At 52.2% G+C, this 23,391-nt stretch overlaps 6 non-coding genes across 6 annotated transcripts; 5 read left to right on the top strand and 1 right to left on the bottom strand.

Annotated features, from left to right (window-relative positions):
- Window positions 1-3,139: 3,139 nt before the first annotated feature.
- trnaq-cug (transfer RNA glutamine (anticodon CUG)) lies at window positions 3,140-3,211 on the top strand. The gene has a single exon. It is a non-coding gene; the product is annotated as a tRNA-Gln (tRNA).
- Window positions 3,212-5,162: 1,951 nt separating this feature from the next.
- Window positions 5,163-5,234, top strand: trnaq-cug (transfer RNA glutamine (anticodon CUG)). Its single transcript has one exon. It is a non-coding gene; the product is annotated as a tRNA-Gln (tRNA).
- Window positions 5,235-6,973: 1,739 nt separating this feature from the next.
- Window positions 6,974-7,045, top strand: trnaq-cug (transfer RNA glutamine (anticodon CUG)). Its single transcript has one exon. It is a non-coding gene; the product is annotated as a tRNA-Gln (tRNA).
- A 1,739-nt stretch (window positions 7,046-8,784) lies between these two features.
- On the top strand, window positions 8,785-8,856 carry trnaq-cug (transfer RNA glutamine (anticodon CUG)). The gene has a single exon. It is a non-coding gene; the product is annotated as a tRNA-Gln (tRNA).
- An 8,619-nt stretch (window positions 8,857-17,475) lies between these two features.
- On the bottom strand, window positions 17,476-17,547 carry trnae-cuc (transfer RNA glutamic acid (anticodon CUC)). The gene has a single exon. It is a non-coding gene; the product is annotated as a tRNA-Glu (tRNA).
- A 930-nt stretch (window positions 17,548-18,477) lies between these two features.
- Window positions 18,478-18,549, top strand: trnaq-uug (transfer RNA glutamine (anticodon UUG)). Its single transcript has one exon. It is a non-coding gene; the product is annotated as a tRNA-Gln (tRNA).
- The last annotated feature ends 4,842 nt before the right edge of the window (window positions 18,550-23,391 follow it).

The following is a 23,391-nucleotide window of genomic DNA, read 5'->3' as shown; positions in this document are numbered from 1 at the left end:
AAGGCATTTGCATCAGGGTTGGGCAGAGACGTAGAATATAGAGTGTCATCGGCATAACTTAGAATATTTACATTATGCTGTCCGACGGGCGGCACGGTGGCGCAACGGTAGAGTTGCCGCCTTACAGCGAATGCAGCGCCCGGAGACCCGGGTTCCATCCCCGCTACGGGCGCTGTCTGTATGGAGTTTGTACGTTCTCCCCGTGACCTGCGTGGGTTTTCTCCGAGATCTTCGGTTTCCTCCCACACTCCAAAGACGTGCAGGTCTGTGGGTTAATTGGCTTGGTATAAATGTAAAAATTGTCCCTAGTGGGTGTAGGATGGTGTTAATGTGCGGGGATCGCTGGGCGGTGTGGACCCGGTGGGCCGAAGGGCCTGTTTCCGCGCTGCATCTCTAAACTAAACTAAATAACTCGTGCTAGCGACAGCATATACAAGGAAGAGTAACGGGCCAAGGCAGCTACCTTCTGCTACTCCAAAGGGTATATCATGCAGCTGTAATATATCATATCATATCATATCATATATCTACAGCCGGAAACAGGCCTTTTCGGCCCTCCAAGTCCGTGCCGCCCAGCGATCCCCGCACATTAACACTATCCTACACCCACTAGGGACAATTTTTACATTTACCCAGCCAATTAACCTACATACCTGTACGTCTTTGGAGTACTCCCCAAGGCTAACAAAATACTTCCTTCTACTTATATATGATTGGAACCAACTTAGTACCTGATCTAACAGGCCGACCCAGTTTACCCAATAGTATATATATTGTGCCTGTACAATAGTATGCATACAATAATATACATACTGTACATACAAACATACATACATACATACATACACACATACATACTTACATACTTACATACATACATACGTTTGTACGTACATACATACATAAATACATTTGTAAGTACGTACGTACATACATACATACATGTTTGTGTGAAGAAGGGACTCGACCCAAAACGTCACCCATTCCTTCTCTCCCGAGATGCTGCCTGACCTGCTGAGTTACTCCAGCATTTTGTGATACCTTCGATTTGTACCAGCATCTGCAGTTATTTTCCTACATACATACATGCATATGTTTGTAAGTACGTACGTACATACATACGTACATACATACGTACGTACTGTCCCTCTCATCCCCTCCCCCTTCCCAGTTCTCCCTCTATCTTCCTGTCTCCACCTATATCCTTCATTTGTCCCGCCCCCCTGACATCAGTTTGAAGAAGGGTCTCGACCCGAAATGTCACCCATTCCCTCTCTCCTAGATGCTGCCTGACCCGCTGAGTTACTCCAGCATTTTGTGATACCTTCGATTTGTACCAGCATCTGCAGTTATTTTCCTACATAAATACATACATACATACATCACCCATACTAACATCACCCATTCCTTCTCTCCTGAGATGCTGCCTGACCTGCTAAGTTACTCCAGCATTTTGTGAATAAATACATACATACATACATGCATACATACATACATACATACATACGTACACACATACATACATACATACATACATACATACATACATACATACATACATACATACATACATACATACATACATACATACATACATACATACATACATACATACATACATACATACATACATACATACATACATACATACATACATACATCAATCAAAGCTAAAACAAAGTCTCTGTAGTTCAGGACAGATCTTCAGAGGTATGCACGCCCAAGAATTTGAGGTCTTTGACTCTCTCCACCGTCCCCACGATGAAGACAGTTCGTGAGTCCCACAGCATGGAAACAGCCCCTTCTGCCCATCTTGTCCATGCCGACCAAGATGTCCCATTTACACTAGTCCCACCTGCCCGTGTTTGGCCCACGTCCCTCTAAACCTTTCCTACCCAAATTGCTGTCCAAATGTCTTAGAAACAAAGAAACATAGAAAAATAGGTGCAGGAGTAGGCCGTTCGGCCCATAGAGCCAGCACCGCCATTCAATATGATCATGGCCGATCATCATGCCGAGGTACTCCAGCATTATGTGTCTATCTTCAGTTAAAACCAGCATCTGCAGTTCCTTCCTACAACAAAACTATCTTGGATCAGACTTTACTGGCACTAAATGTTATTCTCGTTGCTTCTTTAACCTGTATCTGTAAACTGTGGACGGCTCGATTGTAATCTTGTATTGTCTTTCCGCTGACTGGTTAGCTCACAACAAAAGCTTCTCACTGTGCCTCGGTACACGTGACAATAAACTCATTGATTGAGAAGACTTTTAACATAGAGCACAGATGAGTACAGTACAAACATAAAACATAGAAACATGGAAAAATAGGTGCAGGAGTAGGCCATTCGGCCCTTCGAGCCAGCACCGCCATTCAATATGATCACGGCTGATCATCTAAAATCAGTACCCGTTCCTGCTATTTCCCCATATCCCCTGATTCCGTTAGCCCTAAGAGCTAAATCTAACTCTCTCTTGAAAACATCCAGTCGGCCTCTACTGCCTTCTGTGGCAGAGAATTCCACAGATTCACAACTCTCTGGGTGAAAAAGTTTTTTCTCACCTCAGTCCTAAATGGCCAACCCCTTATTCTTAAACTGTGACCCCTGGTTCTGGACTCCCCCAACATCAGGAACATTTTTCTTGCGTCTAGCCTGTCCAATCCTTTAAGAATTTTATATGTTTCTATAAGATCCCCTCTCATCCTTCTAAATTCCTGTGAATACAAGCCCAGTCGACCCATTCTTTCCTCATATGACAGTCCCGCCATCCCAGGAATTAACCTGATGAACCTACGCTGCACTCCCTCAATAGCAAGAATGTCCTTACTCAAATTAAGTGACTCAGCAGGCCCCTGTATAACTGCAGTAGGACCTCCTTGCTCCTAAACTCAAATCCTCTCGCAATGAAGGCCAAAATGCCATTAGCTTTCTTCACTGCCTACTGTACCTGCATGCTTACTTTCGGTGACTGATGCACTAGGACACCCAGGTCTCGCTGCACCTCCCCTTTTCCTAATACCATTCAGATAATACTAACCTTCCCGCCCCTCTCTCACCGACGTACGTTGGTAAGTTTCTGGTCATCTCAGGCCCAGTGTACAGGAGTGGAGCAGGGGAAGAGGTCACCATTGGCTGTGGGTTCCGTGGTGTAATGGTGAGCACTCTGGACTCTGAATCCAGCGATCCGAGTTCGAATCTCGGTGGAACCTCATTATCTATTGCAAGCACCTAATTTTCTGCTTCGGTAGCTCACAACACAATGGTATGAATGACGTGAGGCCACATGTGATAGGAGTAGAATTAGGCCATTCGGCCCATCAAATCTACTCCGCCATTCAATCACGGCTGATCTATCTCTCCCTCCCAACCCCATTCTCCTACCTTCTACCCATAACCCCTGACACCCGCACTAATCAAGAATCTATCTATCTCTGCCTTAAAAATATCCACAGACTAGTGGCCTCCACAGCCTTCTGTGGCAGAATTCCACATTTTCCACAGAAATTCCTCCTCATCTCCTTCCTAAAAAAACGTCCTTTAATTCTGAGGCTGTGCCCTCTAGTTCTAGACTCTCCCACTAGTGGAAACATCCTCTCCACATCCACTCTATCCAGGCCGCTCACTATTCTGTACGTTTCAAACGAGGTTCCTCCCTCATTCTTCCAAACTCCAGCGAGTACAGGCCCACTGCCGACAAACGCTCATCATAGGTTAACCCACTCATTCCTGGGATGGTTCTTGTAAACCTCCTCTGGACCCTCTCCAGAACCAGCACATCCTTCCTCAGATATGGGGCCCAAAATTGCTCACAATGTTCCAAATGCGGCCTTACTAGCACCTTATAGAGCCTCAGCATTACATCCCTGTTGTTGTACACAAGCTCTCTTGAAATAAATGCAGTGAGGACATTGCACTTTTGTCTTCAAATGAATGGACCTTAACCAGACTTTTATGCTGAAATCAGAAGAGGTCAAAATAACAGAGTGACACAAAGCGCTGGAGTAACTCAGCGGGTCAGGCAGCATCTCTGGAGAACGTGGATCGGTGACGTCTCGGTCTGGGGACCATTCTTCAGATTGAGTCTGGGGTGGAGGGAGGGAGGGGAAGAAAGATGGGAGAGAGGTAGGGTTGCCAACTATCTCACTCCCAAATAAGGGACAAAAGGTGACGTTACCACCCCGCACCCCACGTGACCTCACCCAGCCAGCGGCCACCTGCTCCCGCTCCACCAATGGCAGCCGCCTAGGCCGGGAGGCGGGTTGTAATGCAACCTCTGTTAGGAGGCGCCCGGGCCTCCGGCCTACAGTGTCCGGGCCTACAGTGTACGGGCCTACACTGTCCGGGCCTACAGTGTCCGGGCCTACAGTGTCTGGGCCTAATGTGTCCGGGCCTACACTGTCCGGACCTACATTGTATGGGCCTACACTGTCCAGGCCTACACTGTCCGGGCCTACTGTGTCCAGACCTAATGTGTCCGGGTCTACACTTTTCCGGGCCTACTGTGTCTGGGCCTACACTGTCCGGACCTACAGTGTCCGGGCCTACTGTGTCAGGGCCTACACTGTCCGGACCTACACTGTCCGGACCTACACTGTCCGGACCTACAGTGTCCGGGCCTACTGTGTCCGGGCCTACACCGTCCGGGCCTACACTGTCCGGGCCTAATGTGTCCAGACGTACAGTGTCCGGGTCTACACTTTTCCGGGCCTACACTGTCCGGGCCTACACTCTGTCCGGGCCTACACTGTACGGGCCTACAGTGTCCGGGCCTACAGTGTCCGGGCCTACTGTGTCCGGGCCTACACTGTCCGGACCTACAGTGTCCGGGCCTACTGTGTCCGGGCCTACAGCGCCCCCCGGGCCTAATACGGGACAAGGACGGTCCCGTACGGGACAAACCAATTTAGCCCAATATACGGGATGTCCCGGCTAATACGGGACAGTTGGCAACCCTAGGGTCGATAGGCAGATTAACAGAGTGACACAAAGTGCTGGAGTGACTCAGAGGGTCGGACAGCATCTCTGTTCTTATACAGAAGGCGGTGAGGGGTTGGTACGTGCTGCCAGTTGCGGCCTCACCGACGTACGTTGGCAAGTTTGTGGTCATCTCAGGCCCAGTGTACAGGAGTGGAGCAGGGGAAGAGGTCACCATTGGCTGTGGGTTCCGTGGTGTAATGGTGAGCACTCTGGACTCTGAATCCAGCGATCCGAGTTCGAATCTCGGTGGAACCTCATTATCTATTGCAAGCAACTAATTTTCTGCTTGGTTAGCTCACAACACAATGGTATGAAGGACGTGAGGCCACACGTGATAGGAGTAGAATTAGGCCATTCGGCCCATCAAATCTACTCCGCCATTCAATCACGGCTGATCTATCTCTCCCTCCCAACCCCATTCTCCTGCCTTCTACCCATAACCCCTGACACCCGCACTAATCAAGAATCTATCTATCTCTGCCTTAAAAATATCCACTGACTTGTGGCCTCCACAGCCGTCTGTGGCAAAGAATTCCACAGAAATTCCTCCTCATCTCCTTCCAAAAAGAACGTCCTTTAATTCTGAGGCTGTGCCCTCTAGTCCTAGACTCTCCCACTAATGGAAACATCCTCTCCACTTCCACTCTATCCAGGCCGCTCACTATTCTGTATGTTTCAAATGAGGTTCCTCCCTCGTTCTTCCAAACTCCAGCGAGTACAGGCCCACTGCCGACAAACGCTCATCATAGGTTAACCCACTCATTCCTGGGATGGTTCTTGTAAACCTCCTCTGGACGCTCTCCAGAACCAGCACATCCTTCCTCAGATATGGGGCCCAAAATTGCTCACAATGTTCCAAATGCGTCCTTACCAGCGCCTTATAGAGCCTCAGCAGTACATCCCTGTTGTTGTACACAAGCTCTCTTGAAATAAATGCAGTGAGGACATTCCACTTTTGTCTTCAAATGAATGGACCTTAACCAGACTTTTATGCTGAAATCAGAAGAGGTCAAAGTAACAGAGTGACACAAAGCGCTGGAGTAACTCAGCGGGTCAGGCAGCATCTCTGGAGAACGTGGATCGGTGACGTCTCGGTCTGGGGACCCTTCTTCAGATTGATTCGGGGTGGAGGGAGGGAGGGAGGAAGGGGAAAAAGATGGGAGAGAGGTAGGTGTTGCCAACTATCTCACTCCCAAATAAGGGACAAAAGGTGACGTCACCGCCCGTGTCCCACGTGACCTCACCCAGCCAGCGGCCACGTGCTCCCGCTCCACCAATGGCAGCCGCCCAGGCCGGGAGGCGGGTTGTCAGGCAACCTCTGTTAGGCGGCGCCCGGGCCTACAGTGTCCGTGCGTACAGTGTCCGGGCCTACAGTGTCCGGGCCTACAGTGTCCGGGCCTACACTGTCCGGGCCTACACTGTCCGGGCTACATGGGCCTACTGTGTCCAGACCTACAGTGTCCGGGTCTACACTTTTCCGGGCCTACTGTGTCCGGGCCTACACTGTCCAGACCTACAGTGTCCGGGCGTACAGTGTCCGGGCCTACAGTGTCCGGGCCTACACTGTCCGGACCTACAGTGTCCGGGCCTACAGTATCCGGGCCTACACTCTCTGGGTCTACAATGTCCGGGTCTACAGTGTCCGGGCCTACAGTGTCCGGGCCTATAGTGTCCAGGCCTACAGCGCCCCCCCGGCCTAGTATGGGACAAGGGCGGTCCCGTACGGGACAAACCAATTTAGCCCAATATACGGGATGCCCCGGCTAATACGGGACAGTTGGCAACCCTAGGGTCGATAGGCAGATTAACAGAGTGACACAAAGTGCTGGAGTGGCTCAGCGGGTCGGGCAGCATCTCTGTTCTTATACAGAAGGCGGTGAGGGGTTGGTACGTGCTGCCAGTTGCGGCCTCACCGACGTACGTTGGCAAGTTTGTGGTCATCTCAGGCCCAGTGTACAGGAGTGGGGCAGGGGAAGAGGTCACCATTGGCTGTGGGTTCCGTGGTGTAATGGTGAGCACTCTGGACTCTGAATCCAGCGATCCGAGTTCGAATCTCGGTGGAACCTCATTATCTATTGCAAGCAACTAATTTTCTGCTTGGTTAGCTCACAACACAATGGTATGAAGGACGTGAGGCCACACGTGATAGGAGTAGAATTAGGCCATTCGGCCCATCAAATCTACTCCGCCATTCAATCACGGCTGATCTATCTCTCCCTCCCAACCCCATTCTCCTGCCTTCTACCCATAACCCCTGACACCCGCACTAATCAAGAATCTATCTATCTCTGCCTTAAAAATATCCACTGACTTGTGGCCTCCACAGCCGTCTGTGGCAAAGAATTCCACAGAAATTCCTCCTCATCTCCTTCCAAAAAGAACGTCCTTTAATTCTGAGGCTGTGCCCTCTAGTCCTAGACTCTCCCACTAATGGAAACATCCTCTCCACTTCCACTCTATCCAGGCCGCTCACTATTCTGTATGTTTCAAATGAGGTTCCTCCCTCGTTCTTCCAAACTCCAGCGAGTACAGGCCCACTGCCGACAAACGCTCATCATAGGTTAACCCACTCATTCCTGGGATGGTTCTTGTAAACCTCCTCTGGACCCTCTCCAGAACCAGCACATCCTTCCTCAGATATGGGGCCCAAAATTGCTCACAATGTTCCAAATGCGTCCTTACCAGCGCCTTATAGAGCCTCAGCATTACATCCCTGTTGTTGTACACAAGCTCTCTTGAAATAAATGCAGTGAGGACATTCCACTTTTGTCTTCAAATGAATGGACCTTAACCAGACTTTTATGCTGAAATCAGAAGAGGTCAAAGTAACAGAGTGACACAAAGCGCTGGAGTAACTCAGCGGGTCACGCAGCATCTCTGGAGAACGTGGATCGGTGACGTCTCGGTCTGGGGACCCTTCTTCAGATTGATTCGGGGTGGAGTGAGGGAGGGAGGAAGGGGAAAAAGATGGGAGAGAGGTAGGTGTTGCCAACTATCTCACTCCCAAATAAGGGACAAAAGGTGACGTCACCGCCCGTGTCCCACGTGACCTCACCCAGCCAGCGGCCACGTGCTCCCGCTCCACCAATGGCAGCCGCCCAGGCCGGGAGGCGGGTTGTCAGGCAACCTCTGTTAGGCGGCGCCCGGGCCTACAGTGTCCGTGCGTACAGTGTCCGGGCCTACAGTGTCCGGGCCTACAGTGTCCGGGCCTACACTGTCCGGGCCTACACTGTCCGGGCTACATGGGCCTACTGTGTCCAGACCTACAGTGTCCGGGTCTACACTTTTCCGGGCCTACTGTGTCCGGGCCTACACTGTCCAGACCTACAGTGTCCGGGCGTACAGTGTCCGGGCCTACAGTGTCCGGGCCTACACTGTCCGGACCTACAGTGTCCGGGCCTACAGTATCCGGGCCTACACTCTCTGGGTCTACAATGTCCGGGTCTACAGTGTCCGGGCCTACAGTGTCCGGGCCTATAGTGTCCAGGCCTACAGCGCCCCCCCGGCCTAGTACGGGACAAGGGCGGTCCCGTACGGGACAAACCAATTTAGCCCAATATACGGGATGCCCCGGCTAATACGGGACAGTTGGCAACCCTAGGGTCGATAGGCAGATTAACAGAGTGACACAAAGTGCTGGAGTGGCTCAGCGGGTCGGGCAGCATCTCTGTTCTTATACAGAAGGCGGTGAGGGGTTGGTACGTGCTGCCAGTTGCGGCCTCACCGACGTACGTTGGCAAGTTTGTGGTCATCTCAGGCCCAGTGTACAGGAGTGGAGCAGGGGAAGCGGTCACCATTGGCTGTGGGTTCCGTGGTGTAATGGTGAGCACTCTGGACTCTGAATCCAGCGATCCGAGTTCGAATCTCGGTGGAACCTCATTATCTATTGCAAGCACCTAATTTTGTGCTTGGGTAGCTCACAACACAATGGTATGAAGGACGTGAGGCCACACGTGACAGGAGTAGAATTAGGCCATTCGGCCCATCAAATCTACTCCGCCATTCAATCACGGCTGATCTATCTCTCCCTCCCAACCCCATTCTCCTGCCTAATCAAGAATCTATTTATCTCTGCCTTAAAGATATCCACTGACTTGTGGCCTCCACAGCCTTCTGTGGCAAAGAATTTCACAGATTCCACAGAAATTCCTCCTCATCTCCTTCCTAAAAGAACGTCCTTTAATTCTGAGGCTGTGACCTCTAGTCCTAGACTCTCCCACTAGTGGAAACATCCTCTCCACATCCACTCTATCCAGGCCGCTCACTATTCTGTACGTTTCAAATGAGGTTCCTCCCTCGTTCTTCTAAACTCCAGCGAGTACAGGCCCAGTGCCCACAAACGCTCATCATAGGTTAACCCACTCATTCCTGGGATCGTTCTTGTAAACCTCCTCTGGACCCTCGCCAGAGCCAGCACATCCTTCCTCAGATATGGGGCCCAGAATTGCTCACAATGTTCCAAATGCGGCCTTACCAGCGCCTTATAGAGCCTCAGCATTACATCCCTGTTGTTGTACACAAGCCCTCTTGAAATAAATGCAGTGAGGACATTGCACTTTTGTCTTCAAATGAATGGACCTTAACCAGACTTTTATGCTGAAATCAGAAGAGGTCAAAGTAACAGAGTGACACAAAGCGCTGGAGTAACTCAGCGGGTCAGGCAGCATCTCTGGAGAACGTGGATCGGTGACGTCTTGGGCTGGGGACCCTTCTTCAGATTGAGTCTTGGGGGAGGGAGGGAGGGAGGAAGGGGAAGAAAGATGGGAGAGAGGTAGGGGTTGCCAACTATCTCACTCCGAAATAAGGGACAAAAGGTGACGTCACCGCCCCGCGCCCCACGTGACCTCACCCAGCCAGCGGCCACGTTCTCCCGCACTACAAATGGCGGCCGCCATTCAACCTCTGTTAGGCGGCGCCCGAGCCTCCGGGCCTACAGAGTCCGGGCCTACAGTTTCTGGGACTACAGTGTCCGGGCCTACAGTGTCCAGCCTACAGTGTCCGGGCCTACAGTGTCCGGGTCTACAGTGTCCAGGCCTACAGTGTCCGGGCCTACGGTGTCTGGGCCTACGGTGTCCGGGCCTACAGTGTGCGGGCCTGCCATGTCCGGGCCTACACTGTCCGGGCCTACACTGTCCGGGCCTACACTGTCTGGGCCTACACTGTCCGGACCTACAGTGTTCGAGCCTACACTGTTCGGGCCTACTGTGTCGAGACCTACAGTGTCCGGGCCTACTGTGTCCAGACCTACAGTGTCCGGGTCTACACTATCTGGGCGTACAGTGTCCGGGCCTATAGTGTCCGAGCCTACAGTGTCCGGGTCTACACTCTCCAGGCCTACTGTGTCCGGGCCTACAGTGTCCGGGTCTACACTCTCTGGGCCTACAGTGTCCAGGCCTACAGTGTCCAGGCCTACAGCGGCCCCCGGGCCTAGTACGGGACAAGGGCGGTCCCGTATGGGACAAATCAATTTAGCCCAATATACGGGATGTCCCGGCTAATACGGGACAGTTGGCAACCCTAGGGTTGATAGTATGGCGAGTCCGAAACTTGTTGGTTGTAGACGAAGTTTATTGCAGCCGCAATACACGAATACAGAGTTAAACAACAAGGTAAAGGACAACCAATACAAACTTACTGTCTTCCTTGAAGACTTCGCCGAACTGACTAAAACGGGCGCCAAACGCGCACCTGACATCGCTGGCCAATCCGCGATGTCGCTCCCTGGACCAATCCCCACGGTCGCGTTCCCACGTGACCTCGCTGGCCAATCCAAGGGTTCGACGACCTGGACCATTCTCTATGGTCGCTACATGACCCCCCCCAGAACCCGAGGTGCGGAACCTAGCAGGGAGCCGGATTTCGCGACCATAACGAGTACGGAGAGGGACAGCCTGAACCACAGGAGCCGGAGGTTCCGGACTTGGAGGAACAGCCGGAACGAGAGGTTCTGGAGGAACTACCGGCACGGGGGGTTGTAACTTGGACCCGTACAGTTCCGCCAGCGCGGCCCAGAGGGACGAAGTGAACTGTGGCCCTCTGTCAGTTGTAATAACTGCCGGGACCCCGAAACGAGCTACCCAATGAAGGGCCAAAGTCCTAGCACAAGACGCTGACGAGATATCAAACAATGGGAAAGCCTCTGGCCACCGGGTGAACCGATCCACCACCGTGAGGAGGTGGGTGTAGCCCCGGGAGGAAGGCAAAGGCCCGACCAAATCCACGTGGATGTGGAAAAAACGACAAGCCGGGACCTCGAAATCCTGTACGGGGGGCTGGACGTGGCGCTGGACTTTAGCGGTCTGACAGGGCACGCAGGAACGTGCCCACCCCGCTACCTGTTTCCGCAGGCCATGCCAGACAAACCTCGCTGCTACCAAGGCAGAGGTGGAGCGGATGGACGGGTGCGCCAGCCCATGAATGGCATCGAAAACCCGGCGCTGAAGGGAGGGCGGTACTACCGGCCTGGGACGAGGAAGAGAAACATCGCACCAGACTTTCGTGCCCTCCGACCCACAAGCTACCTGGGCCAACTTCAATCCCGAAGTGGTGGACTGGTACGTCGAAACGGTATCCGCCAGGAGCTGTGCCTCCGCGAGCTCCTGGGGATCCACTTCGCAGTCCACCGCCGAAATAGGGGGAAAAGCAGGTCTAGACAGGGCGTCAGCAACGGCATTAAGCCTACCCGCGACATGACGGACATCTGTGGTAAATTCGGAGATAGCAGTCAGGTGCCGCTGCTGGCGGGCCGACCATGGGTCAGACAATTTCAAAAAAGCAAATGTTAATGGCTTGTGGTCCGTAAATGCCACAAATGGGCGGCCCTCGAGGAAATACCTGAAATGACGGACAGCTAAATAGAGAGCCAGAAGCTCTCGGTCAAATGCGCTATATTTCAGCTCGGCCGAATTTAGTTGCCGGCTGAAAAACGCTAAAGGCTGCCAACGGCCACCGACCTGCTGCTCCAGAACCCCGCCCACCGCCACGTCAGAGGCGTCAACCGTCAGGGCCGTGGGGGCGGAGGGGCTCGGATGGACCAACATGGTGGCGTCTGCCAAGGCTGCCTTAGCTGCCGTAAAAGCCGACTCTGCGGCTGGGGACCACAACAACTCTACCGGATTCCCTGCAAGGCATTGGAAAAGCGGGCGCAGGACTCGCGCCGCTGCCGGAACGAATGTATGGTAGAAATTAACCATACCGACGAACTCCTGCAGCCCTTTTACTGTGGTGGGCCTGGGAAAAGCCCGGATAGCCTCCACCTTCTCGGGCAAAGGGGCGGCGCCGGCAGGAGTAATTCTTTTTTATTTTTTTATTTTTTTTATTTTTGAAAAGCATATGTACAAATCGAAATAAGAAAAAACACATTTGTTACAAAGTTCTTACATAGCTTCAATTTTTAAATTTTTAAAGAGAGAAAGTAAAAATAAAAATATAAAACTATAAACTTGGGGAGAAAGAGAGTAAGAGGGTTAAAAAAAAAAAGAAAAAAGGATCTAACAATAAAAATTAACGGGGGTAGATCCGGGAGACAAAAACCACAGCTGTACATCCAACCCCCAACTCAAGTTTCAACTTTTTATTTAAATTTTTTTTTAATTTTAGTCCTGTGCCAAGCCCATTTACTTTTCTAAAAATTCAATAAATGGAGACCATATTTTTAAAAATAACTCACGGCAGGAGTAATTCTGTGCCCTAGAAAATCGAGGGCAGGCAGGCCGAATTGACATTTGGAGGGTTGGATAATGAGCCCGTGGTCTTGGAGCCGCTGGAACACGATCCGCAAATGGGCCTGGTGTTCCTGCACTGAGGGGCTGGCGACCAGGATGTCGTCTAAATAAATAAACAAAAAGGGTAAACCCCGGCCCACGCGGTCCATCAGTCGCTGGAAAGCCTGTGCCGCGTTCTTTAAACCGAAAGGCATACGCAACCATTCAAACAACCCGAACGGAGTAATAGTTGCAGTTTTTTGTATGTCCTCCGGTCGCACCGGAATCTGATGGTATCCTCGCACCAAATCGATTTTGGAAAACACCACCGCTCCTTCCAGCCCAGATGAAAAGTCCTGTATGTGCGGTATGGGGTAGCGATCAGCCGTGGTGACAGCATTGAGACGCCGATAATCGCCACATGGCCTCCACCCCCCAGATGCCTTGGAGACCATGTGTAACGGCGAGGCCCACGGGCTGTCAGACTGACGGACAATTCCCATTTCCTCCATCTTCCTGAACTCCGCCCTTGCCACCACCAGTTTGTCTGGCGGTAGTCTCCTGGCCCGAGCGAAAACGGGAGGGCCTTCGGTGCGGATGTGATGGACCACACCGTGTTTAGCCGAAGGTGCGTCAAAACGTTGGACGAGCAGCTCTGGGAACTCTGCCAGAATCGCAGCATACGAGTCGGGGGCTGCGACGACGGCCTGGACAGTAGGGCTGGGTGAGGAGGCGATTGTCGGAGCGACGGGCTCATCTTCGGCAGAGGATCGGAGGTCGTTACCGCGGACATCAGGAACCAGTGAAAAAGCCCAGAGAAAATCTGCGCCCAGGATCGCTTGTTTGACGTCTGCTATGATGAATGGCCATTCGTACGTGCGGAGGCCTAACACAAGGGACATCTTCCGTGTACCGAAAGTGCGAATTGGGCTGCCATTAACCGCGATGAGGGTGGGACCTGTCTTACCCGATCTGGTTTCGAGGTCGGTCGGCGGCACTATGCTGACGATGGCTCCCGTGTCTACCAAAAATTCTGTGTCCGTGAATCGATCATGGACATAGAGGCGCCGGTTCTGGCCAATCGTAACTGCCCCTATGTACGATCGGCCGAGGCATTTCCCGCGAAGGTACAAGGCAAACGACAGTTGCGGGATTCGTTACCCCATCGTAGGTGATAATAGCACCAGCCGCGCTTGTGCGGATCTTTTTGGCGGGCTTTCGGAGAATTGGCGGGAGACGTGGCGCCATCTTGCCGTCGCTGTGGCGTGGCCACCGATGTCGAGACTTTGTTGATTGAACCACTTGCCTTGTTTTTTGCCGCTATGAGCGCGTCCGCTTTCGCTGTAAATGCTTCGGGGTCCTTAAAAGAACAATCCGTAAGCAGCAGTCGGACATCCTCGGGAAGTTTCTCGCGGAATGCCTGTTCAAACATCGGGCAATCCGTGTGCTCACCGGCTAGCATCATCATTTCGGCCATGAGGACGGAAGGCAGTTGGTCTCCAAGCTCCGGTAGGTGCAGAAGTTTTGCCGCACCACCATGCTTATTCAACCCGAAGGTTCGTAGTAATACCTTCTTCATGGCCTCGTATTTGTCTTCCGCAGGTGAATTTACGATGAACCGCATCACGCGCTTGGTTGTGTCCGGCGATAGCGCGCTGACGAGGTAGAAGTACTTCGTAGACTCGTCCGACACCTTCTTTATATGGAATTGAGCCTCGGCGTGGATAAACCAAGCTTGCGGTGCGTACGTCCAAAATAACGGAAGATGAACGCCTGCCGCGCTTGACTCCGGTGTGCCCTGCTCGGTCATCGTCAACGAGGCGTCGGGTTCCTGCTCAGTCGGTGATCGTCCAGATCACGTCGGGGTCACCAATATGGCGAGTCCGAAACTTGTTGGTTGTAGACGAAGTTTATTGCAGCCGCAATACACGAATACAGAGATAAACAACAAGGTACAGGACAACCAATACAAACTTACTGTCTTCCTTGAAGACTTCGCCGAACTGACTAAAACGGGCGCCAAACGCGCACCTGACATCGCTGGCCAATCCGCGATGTCGCTCCCTGGACCAATCCCCACGGTCGCGTTCCCACGTGACCTCGCTGGCCAATCCGAGGGTTCGACGACCTGGACCATTCTCTATGGTCGCTACAATAGGCAGATTAACAGAGTGACACAAAGTGCTGGAGTGGCTCAGCGGGTCGGGCAGCATCTCTGTTCTTATACAGAAGGCGGTGAGGGGTTGGTACGTGCTGCCAGGTGGGTATTGAAGCAGGAAGGTTAGTGGCATTTTAAAGGCCTTTGGGTCGCTATAAGGGTCGGCAGCAATGTTGGGGCAAGATCATGTGCAGGTCAACAAGTGATCATGTTTGGCCCGGGCCTTGTGGGCTGAGGGGCCTGCTCTCAGTTTAGTTTAGTTTGGAGATACAGCGCGGGAAACAGGCCCCTTCTGCCCACCGGGTCCGCGCCGACCAGCGATCCCCACACACTAACACTATCCTACACACAATGGGGACATTTTCCACATTTACCAAGCCAATTAACCTACAAACCTGCACGTGTTTGAAGTGTGGGATGAAACCGAAGATCTTGGAGAAAACCCACGCAGGTCACGGGGAGAACGTACAAACTCCGTACAGACAGCACCCGTAGTCGGGATTATGGTGAGAAGGCAGGAGAGTGGGATTGAGAGGGAGAGATAGATTTTTTTAGTTCAGTTTAGAGATTCAGCGCGGAAACAGGCCCTTCGGCCCACCTAGGCCTCGCCGACCAGCGATCCCCGCAAACTAACACGATCCTACACACACTAGGGTCAATTGTACACTTTACGCCCCACTTTGTGCTGGTGATGGGCCTGCTGACAGTGGAGGAGGCCACAGGCAAACAGGTCGGTGAGGAGGGAGGAAGGGGAGTCAAAATGGCAGCCGGTAGCTCAGGACAACCGATCCACAAAGTGTTTGTTTGTTTACCCCAGTGCGCAGAGATCGGCAAGAGACAAACATAATGCCATGGTAACTCAGGAACAGGCAGCATCTCTGGAGAGAAGGAATGGGAGACGTTTCGGCTCGAGACCCATCTTCAGACTGATTAGGGATTAGAGAAACGAGAGATACAGACGATGATGTCGGGAGGTAAAGAACAATGGATGAAAGATATGTAAAAAAGTAACGATGATAAAGGAAACAGGCCACTACAGGTAGCCCCTGTATTCCCTCTCACTCCATCCCTCTCCCACCCAAGTCACACCAGCTTCTCGTTCTCACCCAGCAAACAGCCAACAATGTTTCCTTTATCATCGTTACTATTTTTGCATATCTTTAATTCGTCTATATACGAAAAACTCTCGTTTGTTTGTCTGTTTGTTCCTGAACTACAGCCAAAACGGTGCACGATAGCGTGGCAATTCTAGGCCCCACCTTACACACCGTCGTCCCTTTGGTGCTAATGGAAGACGTTTCATTGAAATCGGTGTTATATTTTTAAAGTTATTCACATTTTAAAGTTTCAATCTATCTGGGAGGGTGGGGAGGGCAAGGGGGGGGGGTTGAGGGGGATGGAGTGGAGGGGAGGGGGAGGGTGGAGGGGAGGGCAAGGGGGAGGGGAAGGGGGAGGGGAAGGGGGAGGGGGAAGGGGGAGGGGAAGGGGGAGGGGAAGGGGGAGGGGAAGGGGGAGGGGGAAGGGGGAGGGGGAAGGGGGAGGGGGAGGGGAAGGGGGAGGGTGGAGGGCAAGGGGGGTTGAGGGGGATGGAGTGGAGGGGAGGGGGAGGGTGGAGGGGGAGAGGGCAAGGGGGAGGGGAAGGGGAGGGGAAGGGGGAGGGGAAGGGGGAGGGGAAGGGGGAGGGGAAGGGGGAGGGGAAGGGGGAGGGGAAGGGGGAGGGGAAGGGGAGGGTGGGAGGGCAAGGGGGGTTGAGGGGGATGGAGTGGAGGGGAGGGGGAGGGTGGAGGGGGAGGGCAAGGGGGAGGGGAAGGGGGAGGGGAAGGGGGAGGGGGAGGGGAAGGGGGAGGGTGGGAGGGCAAGGGGGGTTGAGGGGGGATGGAGTGGAGGGGAGGGGGAGGGTGGAGGGGAGGGCAAGGGGGAGGGGAAGGGGGAGGAGAGGGGGGAGGGTGGGAGGGCAAAGGGGGTTGAGGGGGATGGAGTGGAGGGGAGGGGGAGGGTGGAGGGGGAGGGCAAGGGGGAGGGGAAGGGGGAGGGGAAGGGGGAGGGTGGGAGGGCAAGGGGGTTGAGGGGGATGGAGTGGAGGGGGAGGGGGAGGGCAAGGGGGAGGGGGAAGGGGGAGGGGAAGGGGAGGGGAAGGGGGAGGGTGGGAGGGCAAGGGGGGTTGAGGGGGATGGAGTGGAGGGGAGGGGGAGGGTGGAGGGGGAGGGCAAGGGGGAGGGGAAGGGGGAGGAGAGGGTGCTACTCCAATACAGGAGAGGTTTGGGTACAACGGGTCCTTATGGTCTAGTGTGTTCTATATCCCACTACATCACCGTCTGTATCTCTCGTTTCCCTTTCCCCTGACTCTCAGTCTGAAGAAGGGTCTCGACCCGAAACGTCGCCCATTCCTTCCCTCCGGAGATGCTGCCTGACCCGCTGAGTTACTCCAGCATTTTGTGTCTGTCTCCCATCTGAATACAAGGATCGGACACAGCTGAGAACAATTCGAAGCTCAAAACAACCTTTACTTTGAAGTCCTTTAAAACATGTTTAATCGTTTTCACCAGGAACTGAGATCCCATCACGCACGCAAGGTTAGAAAGTCAAAATGGTCGCACTCGGAAGGGCAGCAAAGCAGTGGGACCAAAACCTGCCGTTCCCTGACCGGGAATCGAACCCGGGCCGCGGCAGTGAGAGTGCCGAATCCTAATCACTAGACCACCAGGGAAGCTGCTGCCACTGAGGTGGACATTTCAGTATAGGCGATTTGGACGGAGTGGTTCATCTTGCTCCTCTAGTATCTTTGGTGGAAACAAGCCCTTCGGCCCAACATGCCCACACTGGCCAACATCATATCATATCATATATATAGAGCCGGAAACAGGCCTTTTCGGCCCTCCAAGTCCGTGCGCCCAGCGATCCCCGTACATTAACACTATCCTACACCCACTAGGGACATTTTTTACATTTACCCAGCCAATTAACCTACATACCTGTACGTCTTACAGGTACATACCTACACTGGTCCCACCTGCCTGCGCTTGGCCCATATCCCTCCAAACATGTCCTATCCATGTACCTGTCTAATTGTTTCTTAAATGTTGGGATAGTCCCCTGTCTCAACTACCTCCTCCGGCAGCTCGTTCCATACACCCACCACCCTCTGTGTGAAAAAGTTACCCCTCGGATTCCTATTAAATCTTTTCCCCTTCACCTTGAACCCATGTCCTCTGGTCCTCGATTCCGGGGGCCGCTGTAGCCCGGACACTGTAGGCTCACGGAGTGTGTTTGGGGAGCGGGGCCGAGTTTGTTCGCTTATCGGAGGTTGCGTGGCAACCCGCCTCCCGGCCCGGGCGGCCGCCATTGGTGGAGCGGAGCACGTGGCCGCAGGCTGGGTGAGGTCACGTGGGGCGCGGGGCGGTGACGTCACCTTGTCCCGTATTTGGGAGCGAGATAGTTGGCAAGCCCTGCTTCTCAAACTCTAAAGACGCGCAGGTTTGTAGGTTAATTGGCTTCAGTAAAAATTATAAATTGTCCCTGGTGTGTGTAGGGATAGTGTTAGTGCACGCTGGTCGGCGCGGACTCGGTGGGCCGAAGGGCCTGTTTCCGCGCTGTATCTCTAAAGATTAAAGTGACTTGCCTGAGGGGAGGGAGTGCAGGTTCCATGGTGTAATGGTGAGCACTCTGGACTTTGAATCCAGCGATCTGAGTTCGAATCTCGGTGGAGCCTCAATATTTGCTGAATCAGCAGTCAATGAAGTGGAGGCCTTGTCCATTGAAGAGCTGAGCTCAGCGTTACAGGTGGAGGTCAATAGTTTGGGTATCTCTAAACTAAATAGGATGAGGGGCGATCTTGCAGAGGTGCACAAAATCATGAGGGAATAGATCGGGTAGACGCACAGAGTCTCTTGCCCAGAGTAGGGGAATCGAGGACCAGAGGACATGAGTTTAAGGTGAAAGGGAAAATATTTTATAGGAATCTTAAGGGGTACGTTTTTCACACAGAGGGTGGTGGGTGTATGGAACGAGCTGCCGGAGGAGGTAGTTGAGGCAGGGACTATCCCAACGTTTAAGAATCATTTAGACAGGTACAAGGATAGGACAGGTTTGGAGGGATATGGACCAAACGCGGGCAGGTGGGACTAGTGTAGCTGGGGCATGCTGGTCGGTGTGGGCAAGTTGGGCCGAGGGGCCTGTTTCCCACACTGTATCACTCTGTGACTCTAATAAACTCAGCCAGCCTTTCACAGGGCCAAGTCAGCAGAGTTGTAAATCTGTGGAATTCTCTGCCTCAGAAGCAGCGGAGGCCAATTCTCTGAATGCATTCAAGAGAGAACTAGATAGAGCTATTAAGGATAGCGGAGTCAGGGGGTATGGGGAGAAAGCAGGAACGGGGTACTGATTGAGGAATGATCAGCCATGATCACATTGAATGGTGGTATTGGCTCGAAGGGCCGAATGGCCTCCTCCTGCACCTATTGTCTATTGTTTATTGTCTTCTGTGGCAGAGAATTCCACAGATTCACAACTCTCCGGGTGAAGAGGTCATGGTTACGGGCTGGGGCTTCTGTGACCTAAATGGTGACGGGCCTGTCATGGAATTAGAGAGAATTACTGCAGAGTGATTCAGTGTGGAAACAGGCCTCAATATTTCCCTCCTCACCTTAACCTGTGTCCTCTGGTCCTCGATTCCCTTAAACTAAACTAAACTAAACTAATCTAAACTGGTTAAACTAAACTAAACTAAGCAATACTAATGTAAACTAATCTAAACTAAACTAAACTAAACTAAACTAAACTTATCTCCATGCTGCCAGAATGAATGTTTTTCAACCTGTGTGCATTAAATTTGTCAACAGTAATCTCAGCAAACATTGAGGCTCCACCGAGATTCGAACTGGGATCGCTGGGCCCAGAGTCCAGAGTGCTCACCATTACACCACGGAGCCTGCACTCTCCCCTCGGCCCTGCCACTTCTCTCCGTCTCTCCGCCATCACAACGTCTCGTCTGCAGGGGATCGTCACCGGGAGAAAGGTCGTCTCGAGCCGAGGACCAGCGGACGAGCTCGGCCAAGAAGGGAATGATCCCGAGACCCGTGGAGTTGGAGCGGGAACGTTGAGCGGCGGGCGGGGAACGCCCGGATGGCCGCTTGCGTAGTGTAGTTTAGATTAGTTTAGTTATTGTAGTTGATTTTAGATTAGTTTTAGTGTAAATTAGTTGTGGAATTTAGTTTATTTTGATGTAGTTTCATGTAATTTGGTATGGTTTAGTGTTTCAGTTTAGTTTAGTTTAGTTTGGTTTAGTTTAATGTAGTTTAGTTTAATTCAGAGTAGTTCAGTTTAATGTAGTTTTGTTTAGTTCGGCCCAGTGGAGGCCAATTCTCTGAATGCATTCAAGAGAGAGCTAGATAGAGCTCTTAAGGATAGCGGAGTCAGGGGGTATGGGGAGAAGGCAGGAACGGGGGTACTGATTGAGAATGATCAGCCATGATCATATTGAATGGCGGTGCTGGCTCGAAGGGCCGAATGGCCTCCTCCTGCACCTGTTGTCTATTGTCTACCATAGACGGCTGGACGGTCTACGATTAACACACACACACACACACACACGTGCACACACACACCACACACACACCACACACACACACACACACACACGCACACACACACGCACACACGCGCACCCACACACACACACACACACACGTGCACACACACACCACACACACACACACACACGCACACACACACACGCGCACCCGCACACACGTGCACACAGACACACCACACACACATACACCCGCGCACACACACACACACACACACGCGCACACACACACACACACACACACACACACACAGCTATACCAGTGCTAGCCATGCTCCGCGACACAGTGTCCATGTTCAGTGGGTTCCAGAGATGGGAGTCCAAGGTCTGAACACCACACTCAGTAACAAAGGATGGTTAATGATTCAATGTTAGCCTCAGTGAGAGGTTGGACAGACGTGGAATGTTTTCTCTGGAGTGCCAGAGGTTGAAAGGAGACCTGGCAGAAGTGTATAAAACTATGAGAGGCATAGATAGGGTAGACAGTCACAGCCTTTTATCCCAGAGTGGAACAATCACGGACGAGAGGGCACAGCTTCGAGGTTAGAGGGGCAAGGTTTAAAGGAGATGTGCTGGGCAAGTTTTTTTCACACAGTGGGTGGAGAGTGCCTGGAACGGGCTAGCAAGGGTGGTGGTGGAGGCACATGCCTTAGTAACGTTTAAGGGGCTTTTTGGATAGAAACATAGAAACATAGAAAATAGGTGCAGGAGTAGGCCATTCGGCCCTTCGAGCTAGCACCGCCACCCAATATGATCATGGCTGATCATCTAAAATCAGTACCCCGTTCCTGCTTTCTCCCCATATCCCTTGATTCCGTTAGCCCTAAGAGCTAAATCTAGCTCTCTCTTGAAAACATCCAGTGAATTGGCCTCCACTGCCCCTCTGTGGCAGAGAATTCCACAGATTCACAACTCTCTGGGTGAAAAAGTCTTTCCTCATCTCAGTCCTAAATGGCCAAACCCTTTATTCCTAAACTGTGTTTAGAAATCACAGAGGATCAGACATGGGGCAACGCACATTGCCACACTGGTGGGTAAGGCAAAGCAGCGCCTTTACCACCTTAGACAGCTGAGGAAATTCAGAGTGTCTCTGAGGATCCTTCATTGCTTCTACTCTGGGGCTGTAGAAAGCATCCTGTCCGGCAACATCACAATCTGGTTTGGGAACAGCTCTGCCCAGGACAGGAAGGCCCTGCAGAGAGTAGTGCGTTCGGCTGAACGCACCATGGGAACTACACTCGCCCCCCCTGCAGTGACCTATACATCAGGAGGTGCAGATCCAGAGCCAGCAACATTATGGGGGACCCCTACCACCCCAGCAACGGACTGTTCCAGCTGCCTCGGTCAGGCAAACGCCTCCGCTGTCACGCTGTGAAAACAGAGAGGATGAGAACAGAGTTTCTTCCCACAGCCATCAGGACTGTTAACTTTTATAACTCCAGGGACTAAATTTTGCCTTCTCTGTATTAACTGTATTAACTTTATTTATATGCTGTAACTGTAATTCTTTTTTTGCACAATCCGCAGGCATTGCTACTTTCATTTCACTGCACATCGTGTATGTGTATGTGACAAATAAACATGACTTGATTGTGTGGCCCCTGGTTCTGGACTCCCCCAACATCGGGAACATTCTCCCTGCATCTAACCTGTCCAATCCCTTAAGAATATTATGTGTTTCTATGAGATCCCCTCTGGAGTATTGTGTACAGTTTTGGTCTCCTAATCTGAGGAAAGACATTGTAGCCTTAGAGGGAGTACAGAGAAGGTTCACCAGATTGATCCCTGGGATGGCAGGACTTTCATATGAAGAAAGAGTGGATAGACTAGGCTTATACTCGCTGGAATTTAGAAGACTGAGGGGGGGATCTTATTGAAACATATAAAATTCTTAAGGGGTTGGAGAGGCTAGATGCGGGAAGATTGTTCCCGATGTTGGGGAAGTCCAGAACCAGGGGTCACAGCTTAAGGATAAGGGGGAAGTCTTTTAGGACCGAGATGAGAAAAAATTTCTTCACACAGAGAGTGGTGAGTCTGTGGAATTCTCTGCCACAGAAGGTAGTTGAGGCCAGTTCATTGGCTATATTTAAGAGGGAGTTAGATGTGGCCCTTGTGGCTAAAGGGATCAGGGGGTATGGAGAGAAGGCAGGTATAGGTTACTGAGCTGGATGATCAGCCATGATCATATTGAATGGCGGTGCAGGCTCGAAGGGCCGAATGGCCTACTCCTGCACCTATTTTCTATGTTTCTATCCTTCTAAATTCCAGTGAATACAAGCCCATTCTTTCATCATACGTCCATCCCGCCATCCCGGGAATTAACCTGGTGAACCTACGCTGCACTGCCCCAATAGCAAGAACGTCCTTCCTCAAATTAGGAGACCAAAACTGCACACAGTACTCCAGGTGCGGTCTCACAGGGCCCTGTACAACTGCAGTAGGACCTCTTTGCCCCTAAACTCAAATCCTCTCGCAATGAAGGCCATTAGCTTTCTTCACTGCCTGCTGTACCTGCACGCTTACTATCATGGGCACCTGGATGTGCAGGGAATGGAGGGGTATGGTCGGATTAGTCGCAGGCAGAGGTGATTAGTTTAATTTGTCATCGTGTCGGGCAAGAGAGTGCTGCACTTTGAACAGTAATTGGGCATTTGCTTCTCGTCCTCTGCTGTAAACTGCTCTCTTTAAAGTTTTAACCAGTTGAGCCATTGACGCGCCACGGTCTGACACGTCTCCTCACGGCAGAGACAGCCCAGGTTTCACTTTAACCCCGGTCAGTGGATGGTCCCAGGCTGAAAGTGCCCATCCCCCCCCTCATTACCCACCCGTCACTTGTGTGACAGGCGGTAGAGGAAAGAGGGAGAGAGGGAGGGGAGAGAGGGAAGAGAGAGAGGAGAGGGAGGGAGGGAGGGGAGAGAGAGGGAGAGGGAGGGGAGAGAGGGAGGAGAGAGAGGGAGGGAGAGA

Source organism: Rhinoraja longicauda, chromosome 34, assembly GCF_053455715.1.
Source record: "Rhinoraja longicauda isolate Sanriku21f chromosome 34, sRhiLon1.1, whole genome shotgun sequence".
NCBI classification, from domain to species: Eukaryota; Metazoa; Chordata; class Chondrichthyes; order Rajiformes; family Arhynchobatidae; genus Rhinoraja; species Rhinoraja longicauda.
This window is presented reverse-complemented; position numbering and strand designations above follow the sequence as displayed.